The sequence below is a fragment of the Girardinichthys multiradiatus genome, chromosome 1 (assembly GCF_021462225.1).
Source record: "Girardinichthys multiradiatus isolate DD_20200921_A chromosome 1, DD_fGirMul_XY1, whole genome shotgun sequence".
In the NCBI taxonomy this organism is placed as follows: domain Eukaryota; kingdom Metazoa; phylum Chordata; class Actinopteri; order Cyprinodontiformes; family Goodeidae; genus Girardinichthys; species Girardinichthys multiradiatus.
In genome coordinates this window covers 20,838,728-20,854,118 of record NC_061794.1, presented here as the reverse complement: position 1 = coordinate 20,854,118, position 15,391 = coordinate 20,838,728, and the positions used below count along the sequence as shown (strand labels likewise).

Genomic DNA, 15,391 nt, shown 5'->3' with positions numbered 1-15,391 from the left:
TTAATCTGCCCAAACCTAACCTCTGACCATGGTGAGGGAATGTTGTCCAAGGGTGAAGTTTGAAGAAGGTATCCACAGTCAACAAGCGGTTAGTTCGGTAGCTAACCTCTGTGTCCGCTCTGTGAACAAAAGAGTTAGCTCCGGAGAGCTGGCGGCTCGTCCTGTCCGCTGCGGTTTCTGCCGTCTTCCTTCAGGCCGGGGCTTTTCTTGAACACCGTTTGCATCTGCGGGACCTCGGAGAGACAGTCAGCAATGCTTGTACCTTAATTATCCCCGTTCATGAATGAAAATACCGGATACACAGACAGTATTTCATTCTACTTAACTTTGCATATGATCGATGATCGTATGGCTTTGGATCCAGTTGAATTTATGTCTTTTTGCCAGCAAAAGACATCAGCGCGCTTTCCTCCCCTATCCGGTCCCTCTGGAAGGCCGCATTGAAGAGAGCGATATGTGGGAAGGGTGGCGGTCTTATACGGGCAGTGGCATCATGGGAAGTCCTCTGCTACCCCCCTTTTCCCCTTCGGCGTTTTAATGTTGAAATCCATGGCTGTAGGTCCCAACAGGGGGCAATTTCTTCAGGGATAGGGAAGCTGGTCAAAGTTGATGGGAAGATTGGTAACCTGTTAGGAGTTGCAAAAGACTTGAAATTGGTGCAAACCTTATTAGAGACATAATCCTTGCAGCTGCAACTGCAACAAAAGGTGTTTCTATAATAAACTGACTGGGGGGGGGTTAAATACAAGGGTAAAGGTCAAGGGGTATGTTCCTGCTGAATCATAGTGCATAGATAGAAATTTCACAGACATCTTTACAGCATAGTGAAGTTATCTGAAAAAAGTCTGACATGTTTATGACACAAGGCGTGGTTATTAAATGCTGATACTGTTAGTTTAACCCGCATTAGTGCCATAATGCCTACTCCCCGTTCAGGTTTAAGTCTCTTTGTGTTCGCTTTAAAGTAACATCCACACATATATAAGCATTTCCTTTTTGCAAAAAAAAAAAAAAAAAAAACGTGACAAAAGCGCATCTGCCTACAGGATGTCTCAACTCTTGGTGAGTAAAATACACCGAGCATTTTTTTTCACTCGTTGAATATGGAAATGGTATTCACTGGCTTATAGAGCGGACGTGTGTTTGGTGTGTTTGCGTTAACTCAAATGGGTGTGGATTAATAGAGTGCAAACAGAGGCACCTGCGTTTTACAGGCACTCAATATGATGCAACATATCATGAATAAGTGTCATTATTATGTGCAAATTCAGTTAAATTCAGGTACACAAGTGAGAAAAGATATCTCGGCGGGAAACGTGTCTGAATAAACGGTTACAATTTCAAGTCACCGATAATGTCCAGGCTGCTTTGGTAGCGCATAGATCAGTAAATATACATGCTGGAGGGCAGAGGAATGACGCTGCAGTTACGCACAGCCTCGCAACAAAAAAAACATTTAGCCACATTTTACTCCAAGCACATACATACTGATCATGTCCTGTGACAAGAGTCATTCAGAGTCGCTCCTTGTCCTTTGACCTCACAAGCTTCCAAAATAGAGAAACAACATTGCGGAGACTTGAGTCGGAGCGGCAGTTGTTGACAGCGCACTTTTCCCCGTCACTCAAAAGACTTGCAGCGGAGGTTATCAAACCTGTGGTAAAGTTTACACGATAGTGACGTTTGTTTGTCCTCCTGCGGAGTGGACTTTTTCTTCTCCAAACATTTCTTCAGAACCCAAAACAGTTCCTGCTCTACTTCTGCTCTGCGGGTGAGTTTTATATTTTCCTATCTTAAAACCTTTCTGATGCTACACCTCGTCAACCGTAAATTAGAGACAGAATTACAGGGCACGAAGTCAAAATTTCCAGCTAAGTATGTATGGAGCTCAAAGATAGGAAATTAAGATAAAATCTGTGCAGATTTGTGGATTTAGAGTGTAAAACCTTTATGCGGTCATAGAAACCAATACACCCGCTGATGTGCAGTACATTTAATTTAATATTAAGTTTGCATCTCACATGCTGTGAAAAATGTAATCAAAGCTTTTGAAAAACATTCCTTATTGTATTTATCATTGGTTAAATAAGTGAACCTCCGGTCCAGCTCAAGTTATAGTCAGAGTTTGCGGCTGTTTAGGGCCCCTTGCTAGCCTGGGGTCTAGGTTTTACATTCAGGACTAACAAATATGACTACTTTTTACTTTTTTTGCAATTTTCAGTTAAACTGTAGAAGCTAAGGCAAAGTACTCAAAACTGTTTCAAAAGAATGATTAAAAACACAGGACCTGAAAAATACTTAAATTCACTGTTTAAAATATCAAGTTTGATCATTTCAGCCATTTAAGCCACCTACAGTATCTAACCCTTATAGATTTCTTCTGTTTTTCCTTTTTTGTTGCACTTAAATGTTTTAGATCAAACAAACATCCACACCAACCTGGCCCTGTGTGAAAAAATTATTGCTCCCTAAACCTCATAACTACTGTAGTTGTTCCACTCTACTGCAACAACTGCTATCAAGTGTTTGTGATAACTGGCAATGAGTCTTTTACACTGACGGGGAGGAATTTTGGCCCACTCTTTGCATAATTGTTTTTCCCAGCAGTTCAATCAGATTTAAGCCCACATGTGAACTAGGCCACTCCAAAACCTTGTTTTTGTGCGCTGATGGCTGGACATTCAGGACTTTCTACCAGAGAGCAGAATTCATTGTTCAGTTAATTAGGGAAAATCACACAGGTCCTGAAGCAGCAAAGGGGCCACAGACCATTACACTACCACCATTATGTTTGGTTATCAGTATGATGCTTTTTTCTGAAATACTGTTCAGATATCATGGGATGTACATCTTTTGAAAAGTGTAATTTTTCTCTTATGTCCAAAGAATATTCTCCACAAATGGGGCTTTTTAAAATATTTTTTGGCAAAGTTTATAGGAACCTTCTGTGTTCTTTTAGGTAAGCAGCAATTTTTACATTGAATCTCTAGTGAAGGTCATTTTTGCCCAGTCTCTTTCTTGTAGTTGTACTCAAGTAAGGTCTTCAATGGTTTAGATGTTACTCTGGCTTGTTTTGTGACCTTCTGGATGAGTCTGCAATCCACTTCTTACTTTCTCACATAAGGCTAGGTTGGTTTGGATTGTCATTTTTCTCTTACAAAATAAAATGATTCTTTGAAAACCATATTTTGTATTTAATCAGGTTATTTATGTCTGATATTAATTTTTTAGATTATCTAAAATATTAAATTTTAATCCATAAAAAAGTGAAATAAATTCTGTTTAAAACCTCACTTGCATTTAGAGTAATTATTCTATAGGGAAGTAAATGGTAAGACTCATTTTCTGTCCCTGATTGGTTTGGGAATGAAGGGGAGTGCGGGTCGTATATTTGACTAGAGTATTTGGCTAGGCTGTTCAGCGGTGTGAAGCTTTGGGCAAAATAGGTTCGTGTCCTTTTCTGTAGGTGACCCAGCTTGACTCAATTGTGATAATTGCAGGGAATCTTACTCCCTGCTGTGATGTTTAGTTTGAGCTTTCAGCAGATTAATAGACAGGAGAGCAGGCTTTCACATGAAATCAGGTTACACCCTGATACACATCCTGTGCTGGGTTAGTCGTAAGATCCCTTTCTATTCCACAAACAAAGTCATGTTGTGTCATGTTGTTCCAGATCAGGAGATAAAGAAAAACTTACTACTTTTACTCAAAAACAATCAGGTATAAATCTGGTATATTATTTATTTGATATTATGCTGGGGTCACTGTAACTTTGTTACACCTAAAAAGAAAGTAGTTTATGGTATATATTTGAATAACTTAGACCATTTAAAAACCATCTACAGCAATTACACATACAATTGTGACCAGCTGAAAGGAACAAAAAATATTTACTTGTCAGAACTTAGATGCATTTTTGCCATCCATACATGTTTGGTGAAAGAACCAAGGTGGAGAGGGGAACTGAAGAGCCTGACTTACCAAGCTTCGTAGTTACTGCCTTGTATCAGCTGTAAACACACATACACCACCATATTTGATGCACATAATTTATTGCTATAAACACAAATTCAACAGGCTGCAGTGAAGCGTGCCAAAACAAAACAGATAACTAGAGCTCAGCCAAAGCTAGTTCCTGCAGTGGTGATGACTATTGAAAATAGAACAAAACCAAAAAGATGTCACACGCCAACGATGTGTTTAACTCTTTAGAGTAGTAGATGTCTGACAATATATGTGTATATATATATATATATATATATATATATATATATATATATGTATATTTAAAACTTTATGTCAACCATATTCATCTCTACGCCTCCTTTGGTTTCTTAATTTAATTTGTGACGTAATTTATAGATTTATGAACAGCCAGGGGGAGCTCAGACAGGGCCTCTTCTTTTAAGGTTTATGACAGAGCTGTTTTGAGAAAGTGTGTTGTGCCTGCTGCATAGCAGCATATCTGCATATGAGTCAGGGTGGAAGCGATATTTACTGATGGCTGAGATTTTGGCTGTGCCTCTAAATTTCTCAAATCTCAATTAATGTAAGCATGTGTGGGATGTGCCACAGATGTGTTTCCATGGAGGCCTTAAAGGACTTTAAATGACCTTGGTGCCAGATATGACACATCTTTTAGGGATCTAGAGGAGTCCATGCCTTGGCATGTCAGGGTTGTTTTGTCAGGAAAATGTGACCAGCACACTATATGGCAGATGGTCCTAATGCCTGATCAGTATAATGAAAAGAGCTCATTTATTACTGTGCAACGGCTGCTCATAAACCAGGGCTGTACAATAAATTAAATCACAGTCATCATTGCAGCATCAGTCTATGCACAATCACAAGCGCAAGGATTGCTTAGATGCAATATTTTGTAGGCTTTTATATTTCACTACAATGTATCTCCACATCTAGGTGTCAGTAATATCTTTTGGCAGTTGGATGGACTCTCTCTGCCCTTGAAGCCTGCACTTGACACAGATTTTAAATTGAGATGCTTAAGTTCAAGGGGTATGATGAAAAAGTAAAAAAAAAAGTATTAGGAAAATGAGGGTCAGTCACAGTTGATACCATCATAGCAAAATTTAACAGTAGTATTGTAACTGCATGTTTGCAAGTATTTTGCACCCCTGTTATGAACAAGGCTTCATTGCTTAAAGCTAAAATGTTTATGTGGGTGCAAAATGTTTCACTAAAAAGTTGGTTGTGGAAAATGACAAAGGGTCAAGTTTGACTAATTAGCTCCGTTTCATTATAGTAACTTAATACAAAATTATGGAACATAAAATATTTTTTTAGAGCTCATGAGAGTGAAAAACATCAATCTATGCTAATAGAAACACAGTTTTGATTTGCAAGAACTGTCCATAGATCACCTTTTTATGGAATCATGAACCATTTGGTCTTCGAAGGAGTGTTTTGACAGGTCACTTTTTATAGAATAAATTACAGATGTAGACGCACATGGAAATGTCAAAGTAGCAGTTACCAGATAACACACTGAAGAAGCTTGTAGTTTCCCAAGTGTTATAGCTATACTTGGACCATAAAGCCCTCAAACAGGAGTGATTTGTGCCTGCTCAAGGTAAATCTGTTTTTGTCAGTTGTTCAGGCTTTAATTAACTGAATGAATTGTGTTTTCTGGTTTATTAGAGGCAGAGAAAGTATGAAAAAAAGATGTTTAACACTTAAGCAATCAAATATTATTTACAAAAGTAAGCCTCTTTTAAATATTATGGGGCTGATCTACCTACTGTAAATCTAAGAACAAGAATAGTAAAAAACACCTTACTTAGGATTTAATCTACTAAGAAAATAGATGTGGCCAAACAAAATCAAAAGAAAGTGAAAGAGATATAGGCTCAGTTTGCCACAACATAATCCATTAGAGTAATACTTCATTGGCTTTTGGGGGCAAAACCCAGCCATTAATTCACTTTAATATATCTTAGATGCCTCTTTTTTAGGTTATACAAAATGCAACTTCATTGTTTTGCAATTCTTTCTCTTCTATTTTATAATGTTTAAAAAGAGAAAAAAAAAACATGTCCCTAAACTTGCTTTTGCTCAAAACAGTGAGGAAAGTGCTGAAATTCAAGTTAACTGTTCAAATTACAAAACTGTACCAACTGCCAAGCATGGTACAAAAAAAAAAACTGTAACATGGAAAATCACCAACCCAAATGCTCCCCTGTGGGAATGAAGACAGAAGATGTAAATCATCTCCTAGTTTTTCAGTGATCCTACACTCACAGACAGGTAGATACAGCATATGTTGCAACATGCTAGGCATGTTGTCTCCGCCTTGCTTCTCTGCTTGTCAAAGACATTTGGAGCTAACTGCCCCTTTAGCAACTTTGGTAATTGCATAATTGGTGCATGCTGCTGCAGTGCTCTGTTAAACCCCAAATTTGCAGAGGTGGAGAGCTAACAAATACACCTCCTCCAGTCCAGCGCATGGTAAACATTCCAGTCATTCTGAAACACATGTACACAAAAATAATGTTTCTGATTTACTAAATTTAATGAATCTAAAATGCCAAATATAATAGATATGGTGTGACAGAACGGAGTATATTTAGCTGCTGTCAGCATCTGAGTAGCTCATTGTTATCCATTAAGATCAGCTCATGCAGTTTAAGAGCCTTACCAGGCAGGGGGTGAGTCTCTCTGCCACTTAATCAGTGCTGTGCTGGGAAGGGCAAATCTCCATGGCAGTCACTTATAGTCAACAAAGTTATGGCATCATTGTGAAGCCACTGCATGTAGGAACAGAGCATGACCTAGTCATCTAATTTAGTGGGAAAAGAAAGTTGGTTGTAAAATAACTTTTCACGTGAGAACTCTCATGGGCTGTAATTTGTGCATTTGTTGTGCATTGCAGGAAATTGATTTTGGTGGTAAAACTTGGCTTATGAGGTAATTAGAAAAAAGGCAGAGACAAAGACCAAAACAAAAAAAATTCATAATATCAAAGAAAGTAGTTAGCTGCCTGGAAGATGCTAAACCTTATCACATGTAAAATCCAAGCACAGTTTGAATCAACACTTTGTTTTAACTGTAAAGCCACTCACAAATCATAGAAAATTATGTCCCTGTTAAACTGAATGCAGGGAATCTTTTAAGTGAGCAATGGCTCCAAATTATCTCTTGCTCCCTGTAGAGAAGAAGGAGTAAGTGTTTGCTTTTCTCTGAGAAGCGCAATAGTCATATATTTTACAAATCAATGGTCTTAGAGAAAGCCTTCATGTGGATTAGCTGTTTAATGCTATTTAGGATGATAATCTGACAGTAATGCATACATGAATGAATTAAACAGTCCTTGTGCTCTGCAATGTTTTTAAATGTATACATCTGTTGGAAATGTCATAACTGATTTTTGCCTGCTTTAATTACTCTGTGTGGAAACAGGATTTTATTTCATCTTTATGTATTAGACCCAGTATGCAGCTTTACTCTATCCATGATGTTCTGATGAAATGATTAGGCTAATTATTTGACCAATAACTATGAACTCCCACCATTTTGACCCATGAATGCATCAACCAAGAGCACTTTTTGGGGTATAATAAAAATTTCCATAAAGACTGCAGATATTTTTTCACATTTTGTTAAATTATAGACTTATTGTCACACTTGTATAATCTTCTTTAAAAATGAACGCGAAATAGTCCACAATAACAAAGTAAAAATTATAATTTGTTTACTTAATGAAAATATTAAATACTTAAACATAATTTGTTTTCACAGGCATGGGTTAATTTGTATCTTAAAGCATTTTTGGCAGCACTGACAGCCTCAAGTCTTTTTCTGCATTTTTCTATAAGTTTGGCCCTTGTGTTTTGGGGGAGTTTTTTTTCCCATTCTTCCCTGCAAATTCTGTAAAGCTCAGTAAAGTTAAAAAAGCAGCGTCAGTAAACAGTGTTTTTTTGTCTGGACTTCAGTTGGGTTTCAAGTCCAGACTCTGACTTGGCCACTCAAGGAGATTCACACACTGCTCCAAAAGCCACTTCTATTATATCTATTATATCTTAGTATCTAGGCTGTGTGCTTCAGGTTATCATGGTGGAAGATGAACTGCCAGCCTACTCTGAGTTCCAGAGTATCCATGAGCAAGTTTTCTTGTAAAATCTCTCACCCTCAATGCAAACTAGTTGTCCAGTTCCTGCTGCAGACAAAAGATCCCAACAGAATGTTGCTACCACTACCATGCTTCGCTGTAGTCATACATTTAGCCATGGGAATGAGCAGAGTCTGGTGTTCTGCAAGCATGACCCTGGGAGATTAGGGTTAAAAAGTTTAATTCCGGTTTCATTGGATCAGTATATGTTGTTTCTCCTGGTCTGCTTTTCAGTGAGGAATGACTTCTGTCTGCCCACCCTAACACAAAGACTTGATTGGTGGAGTGTATAAGATTCGCCGATCTCTATAAGGAAACATTAGAGCTCTGCCATAGACCACTAGGTTCTTCCTGACAAAGGCCCTTCTTCTTCTTCCGTTCATTATTTTTTTTTCCCGAGGTCTAAAGAATATATTTTTTGACATCAGTGCCTAAGCTACATCTATACTTGACACATTAAACAGGGCACGAGGGTGCGAGTGCCAACAGTGCTGTCCCAGCACAAGGGCCCCAGGCGCTGTTGTGATGGGCTGCATTCAGAATCAATGAAGTTGAAGGTGCAAACATTTCACGCACAAATAAATTACTTTTTCATAAACAGAAAGCTTTAGCTACTACATCTGTGAACTTCATCAACAACTTTAATATTTTTTGGGAAAAAAGACACCTTTTCAAGCAAGTAGTTTCTGTTTGAACAAGCCGGATCTCACATCTCACAGAACCACAGTGCTGGTATTATTGGACCTTAGAGTAGCATTCGACACAATTGATCACTCCATTGTATTAGAGCGCCTGGAAAACTGGGTCGGCCTTATTGGAACAGCACTCGATTGGTTTAAATCCTACTTGAAAGACAGGGACTTTTTTGTGTCATTAGGTAACTTTACGTCAGAGACCACAAAAATCACATGTGGTTGGATGTGCCAACATTTTCTTCAATTGAATCAAAACAAAACTGAAGTAATAATGTTTGGACCAAAGGAAGAGCGTTTAAAAGTTAGCATACAGCTTCAGTTGATACAGCTAGAAACCACCAGTTAGGCACGAAACCTGGGTGTAGTGATGGACTCAGACCTGAACCTTCAGAGGCACATAAAGACAGTAACAAGGTCAGCCATCTATCACCTAAAGAACATCTCCAGGATTAAGGGACTAATGTCTCAGCAGGACCTTGAAAAACTAATTCATGTGTTCATCTTTAATAGAATTGATTACTGCAACGGTGTCTTCACAGGTCTGCCTAAAAAGTCGATCAGACAGCTGCAGTTGATCCAGAACGCTGCTGCCTGCGTCCTCACTAGAACTAAGAAAGTGGAGCACATCACCCCGGTTCTAAAGTCCCTACAATGGCTCCCTGTAGCTCAGAGAATAGATTTTAAAATACTTCTGTTAGTCTATAAATCACCGAATGGCTTAGCACCAAAATACATTACAGACTTGTTGTCAGTGTATCAACCACCCAGACCTCTCAGGTCTTCTGGCTTAAATCTACTCTGCATACCCAGAACCAGAACCAAACATGGAGAAGCAGCTTTTAGTTCTTATGCTCCACTAATCTGGAACAAACTCCCAGAAAACTGTAAAACCGCTGAAACCCTAAATTGGTTTAAATTAAGATAAAAAATTTATTTGTTTAGAATGGCCTTTGAATGTGTTATGTAAACATTAGTAGTTAAGTTTTCAGTCCAACTTTCCTTTCATTTTCTTATCAATAATTTTATCATTAATCAATACATTTTTTATGATTATCTTTTTAATTATTCATTTTCTATTCTTTTTAATTATTTAATTATCTTTATGCCACTGCAATGTACTTTTCCTATTATGTCTCTTTTTGTTTCATGTACAGCTGTTTTAATTGTCTTGCTACTGAAATGTGCTATATAAATAAATTTGCCTTGCCTTAGCTTTTTTTTTTTGTTAAGAGTACAAAATTGTATGTAGGTACAGTTTTAGATATTTTAAAAAGAGGTCAAAAAGCGGCTTATTTGCAAGAAACAGAATCAGGTTGATAAGAAATGTTTTTGATTGTGCAGACAACCATTTTGAGTGCTTCTTCTTTCTTCTACTACATTTCCACAGTTCCACTGCCCCCTGTGTTTTCAGAGAATGCTGCAATAATGTCACTGTCAAGTATAAATGTCACAGTGCTTGTTCAGGCTTGTGCGCCCTAAGTGGCGTCCTGCGCAACATCTCCAAACTCGACTATAACTGAGCCTTAAGTTTCTGCCCTGATATGCACTGTCAACCACAGATGCACCCGAATGTCTTAGCAAAGATTGTTAAAATGACTGTGCCTATTGAGCTTAAATATTAAAACTTATTTTCTTTTACAAAACATATTTGAAAACATATTTTCACTTGACATTACTGGGTATTTAGATTTATTTTTTATTCAAAATAGAAATAAGTTTGTAATGTAACAAAATGTGGATAAAATAAAGGAAATATGAATGACACTATGCTTTGATGCTGAAATTGTTATGATTCCTTTGGGTGTTGATGCCTCTTTTTTAGGTTTGTTCTTAGTCTTACCCATACATACTGCAAATTTGTTATTTTACTCAGTTGGCAAGAAGAAGAACAATGTTTGCTTTGCTTAGACCATTTCATACTTCAGAATGAAACCCAAGTGCTGAACCTCTGGGAGGTTATCATAGGGCCCTAACACTGCAGCCATGTAGTTACCAAACCCACGTAAAATCTTCTTCACACAATCAAAAAGTTCTGCCCAAATGATGTGTCAAGAACAAGCTGCAGGAACCCCCAAACCAGGGCTACAAGAACAATAGTCCTGGAAGACAGAACAGAATTTTCTGATTTTGCAAAGAATGCAAATCTTTAGTAATTTTCTATTTTATATATTTTCCTGTGTTCCTGTGGTGTTTACATAGTTTTGAGTTTACAGCTGTTCCACATTCTGTTAATTCGACTCCCCATTTCCTCACTCGAGGAATAAGCCGTCAGCATTTATGGTCCCTGTTTTTTCCTGAGTTTTGGTTTTGTTATTAAATATCCACGCTTCATGTGGTGTTGCCTGCCTCCTGTCTGTTTTTGGGTAATTTAAACCCCACAAGTCATGACATAAATGGGGATAATCTATTAATTGCTTAATTATGTGGAATATAAAACTAATACCTCTATCAACAAACATGCAGCATATTTTTATGCTTCAGTCCTCAGAAAAACAAATCCAACATTGGCAGGTTAAGACCTCAAAAAAACAACCTACTACCAATCTTGGCCAAATAACAGCCCTATTGACTTTTCTGTAATTTCTTTATGTGTGATGTTGAATGAAATGTTAAACAGTTCTTTATCATGCCACTTCCAGCTTGAAATTTAGCCTTAAAAAGACAACCAGCATTTCTCTACAAACATCTTTCTTAGTCCTCTACTGATGCTGCAGGAAGATGACCATGAAAGAGAAACTAAAGCTCGGATGTGTGTATTAGTCTGGAGAATTTATTTCTGCACTCTGAGGACACTCAGTCCACATTTGGAATGCCTGGGAAATATTTACTTCAGTCACTGACACACGGGAAACCTTAAGCGCTCAACACAGTGTTTTAAAATAGAGGCGACATTGTCAAAAAACCGATTGCCTTCAGTCTCATCTGCCTTTTAAAACACTTGTTGATAGATTTATTAGCTTCAGAGTTTTACTCTGTCTTGTGGATTAATGCTTCTGCTCTGAGGAAAACTTTCCAGTAAACACTGCCAGCATAGATACCAGGATACTGGTCACCATGGAGTCTAGCTTTTTGCCCTTCAGAGCCAGTTCTTCATAACTATGAAGAGCAAAGGTCGCGACCGCTCCAGCTGACAAATGTTTGGTGGAATCAGTGCCTCACGCAGGAGGCACAAATAACTGAACCCTGTCTGAATTGGATGATCCAGTTTAACTCTGGTCATTTATGCTGGCCAAAACCCCCACATGTGCTTAATGTTTGGGAACTTCTGAGCAGTTCTGATGGACAATAGGCTGCGTTCCTTCTAGTGAGTGAGGAGTATGGTTTGCTGGCTCTTAAAATGCTCTTCTCCCACGATTCATCTGGACAGTGCCCTCACTGTTAAGCCTCAGGACAAACACTCACATTGAGCCAGAAATACAGAAATAAGTTGCGACATCTGTGATTCATCACCTTGTTGACTGTGACAGCATGTTCTTTCTGCTTGATGTAGAAGTTATAATATCAGTGGATCATCTGAAATGTATTTTGGTTTGTTAAACATTCAAAACAGAACCTTACAATTTAAGATGTTTGATGAAACCTATTGATAGGTTTCTTTAGTGGAGAGAAGATAAAGAAGTTGCTGTGATGCATAGTCGTGTTCATACTTGTTTCCTCCGGCAAATGCTGTTCACACAGCTGATGAAGGGATAAAACTGGCCTCCTAAACCCTGCAAAGTACAGTGTCTTGCAAAAGTATTCATACCTCTGGAAGTTATTCACTCCTTGTCGATTTACAACTACCAACCTCAATATTTAATTTTGTAGATCAACACAAAGTAACATACTGGAAAGAAAAGAATGACACTGGAAGAAAAATGATACAAGGTTTTCAAATAAAAATCTAAAAAATGTGTCCTGCATTTGTATTGAGATCCCCCTGTGAAAAGCTCTGAGGGTTTGTAAGAGCATTAGTGAACAAACAGCATCACGAAGAACAAAAAGCACACCAGAAAGGCTAGGGCTAAACTTGTTGGAAATGTTTAAGCAGAGTACAAGCCTTAAACACTGTTCAAACCCTCTGAAAATATTGCAAAACTGCAAACCAATAATTCATCTAAACTGAAAAGGAGGGCAGGGAGAGCATGAATCAGAGAAGCAGCTAGAATGCCTATTGTAACTCTGGGGGAGCTGCAGAAGGTAGGAAAATATGTAAACAGGATAACTGTAAGGTATTAGCACTCTATGAATCTGGCCTTTATGGAAAAGTGGAAAGATGAAAACTATTGTTGAAAGGAAGCTTCAAAAGTCCCAATTACCGTTTGCCACTTTCAGTGGAGGGGGGCACAGCAAACATGGGGCAGAATGTGCTTTGGTCAGATGAGACCAAACTTGACATAAAAAAAAAAATGCATATATACAGAAAATAACCTAATTCCTGTTGTTGAGCATGGTGGAGGATCTGTCAGGCAATGGGACAGTTTTTCTTCAAAATACCCTTGAAACCTTGTTAAAGCAGATGGCATCAGAAACCATTTGAAATACCAGCACAGTATACATCAAAATCTGTGGGCTTTACCAGTAAACATAAAATGGATCACCCTTGGGGCCACAGGAATTATCTAAAAGATATGGGCAGATGAGCGAGGACGTGATTAAAATTTGTCCATTGCCCTCTCTGTCCCCAGACCTAAATACTATACAGAAATACTGTTGGAGGAACTGAAGATGAGAGAAGATAAGAGAAATGTTGCAAATGGAAGACCTGTCGAGTTCAAAAGACTGTTGTATTGACAGTAAGGGTTCTATCTGTGATTTTGTTAAAAATAATTATTTCTTAACATTGAACTTTTTTCCCATTGAATAAATATACTTAAATTAAAGGCTGGACTTTTATATATTTCTTAGTGTGAGATTATGCCATTGCAATAAAAGTCACTTTTTAAGGCTTTTTAGAAATTGCTAATAATGCTGATTAAATGAATTGTCATACTTAAAAGGTACCATTTGTAACTCGTAAAGAAATAAATACGTGGGTTTTAGAAAAAAAAAAATTATTGGTGCCAATTAATCCTCCTGTGTCCTAACTAGCTGTTTGAATTTGTGCAAATGTGTTACTTCTCATCTAACACAAAAAATGTTAGATTTCCAGATTGATGATAGTTTCTGTTTTACATTTTAAATATTGTTCCTTATAAAGTTGTGAACATTAGACTTTTTTGGCACACAATTTCGGGGTATAGGTTTTTCTCATCCTCTGTTCTTTATATCAGTGGCCATGACCTTGTTCCCCCCAGTTTCCAGTGGGACGTTTTACATAGTAAGAATGTTGCGCTTTCAGAAAGTGTTGATATGCGGACACTGCATTTGCAAAAATCAGATCGCATCTTCCAGAAAATCTGAAATGTTAATTCAGTTGAGAATATTTTGATCTAGGTGTCTTGTTTCTCACTTTATTGTGTACACATTCCAGATGGGAAAAGGTCAAATAGCTTTCCTTTGCTTCCTGCTGCATATTAAAACATTTTCCTTGATAGCAATATTGTTATACAAAACAATTGCTTCTGACAGGGTATCAGGTTTTTGTACATGTTTTAAAAGATAGAAACATAATTTACCGTATCTTTGCTGACTTAAGAAACATTTTAGTGGCATCCTTGGTTGACTAAACACAGTGTAACTGCAACTGTGAAACTACAGGGGTTGGACAATGAAACTGAAACACCTGGTTTTAGACCACAATAATTTATTAGTATGGTGTGGGGCCTCCTTTTGCAGCCAATACAGTATCAATTCGTCTTGGGAATGACATATACAAGTCCTGCACAGTGGTCAGAGGGATTTTAAGCCATTCTTCTTGCAGGATAGTGCCCAGGTCACTACGTGATACTGGTGGAGGAAAACGTTTCCTGACTCGCTCCTCCAAAACACCCCAAAGTGGCTCAATAATATTTAGATCTGGTGACTGTGCAGGCCATGGGAGATGTTCAACTTCACTTTCATGTTCATCAAACCAATCTTTGACCAGTCTTGCTGTGTGTATTGGTGCATTGTCATCCTGATACACGGCACCGCCTTCAGGATACAATGTTTGAACCATTGGATGCACATGGTCCTCAAGTGACGCGCCCATCTAGCACAAGTATTGGGCCAAGGGAATGCCAAACCATCACTGATCCACCCCCATGCTTCACTCTGGGCATGCAACAGTCTGGGTGGTACGCTTCTTTGGGGTTTCTCCACACCATAACTCTCCCGGATGTGGGGAAAACGGTAAAGGTGGACTCATCAGAGAACAATACATGTTTCACATTGTCCACAGCCCAAGATTTGCTCTCCTTGCACCATTGAAACCGACGTTTGGCATTGGCATGAGTGACCAAAGGTTTGGCTATAGCAGCCCGGTCGTGTATATTGACCCTGTGAAGCTCCCGGCGGACAGTTCTAGTGGAAACAGGAGAGTTGAGGTGCACATTTAATTCTGCCGTGATTTGGGCAGCCGTGGTTTTATGTTTTTTGGATACAATCCGGGTTAGCACCCGAACATCCCTTTCAGACAGCTTCCTCTTGCATCTACAGTTAATCCTGTTGG

General features: G+C 38.3%; 1 protein-coding gene across 2 annotated transcripts in view; it reads left to right on the top strand.

Moving 5' to 3' along the window:
* The first annotated feature begins 1,630 nt into the window (after nucleotides 1-1,630).
* The window catches only part of LOC124868915 (neural cell adhesion molecule L1-like protein), a 90,925-nt gene continuing 77,164 nt past the window's right edge, over nucleotides 1,631-15,391 (top strand). For both annotated transcript variants that reach the window (XM_047366571.1, XM_047366562.1), the window contains exon 1: nucleotides 1,631-1,771. The gene's annotated coding sequence lies outside the window, so the exon portion shown is untranslated. The remainder of the gene's footprint in view (nucleotides 1,772-15,391) is intronic.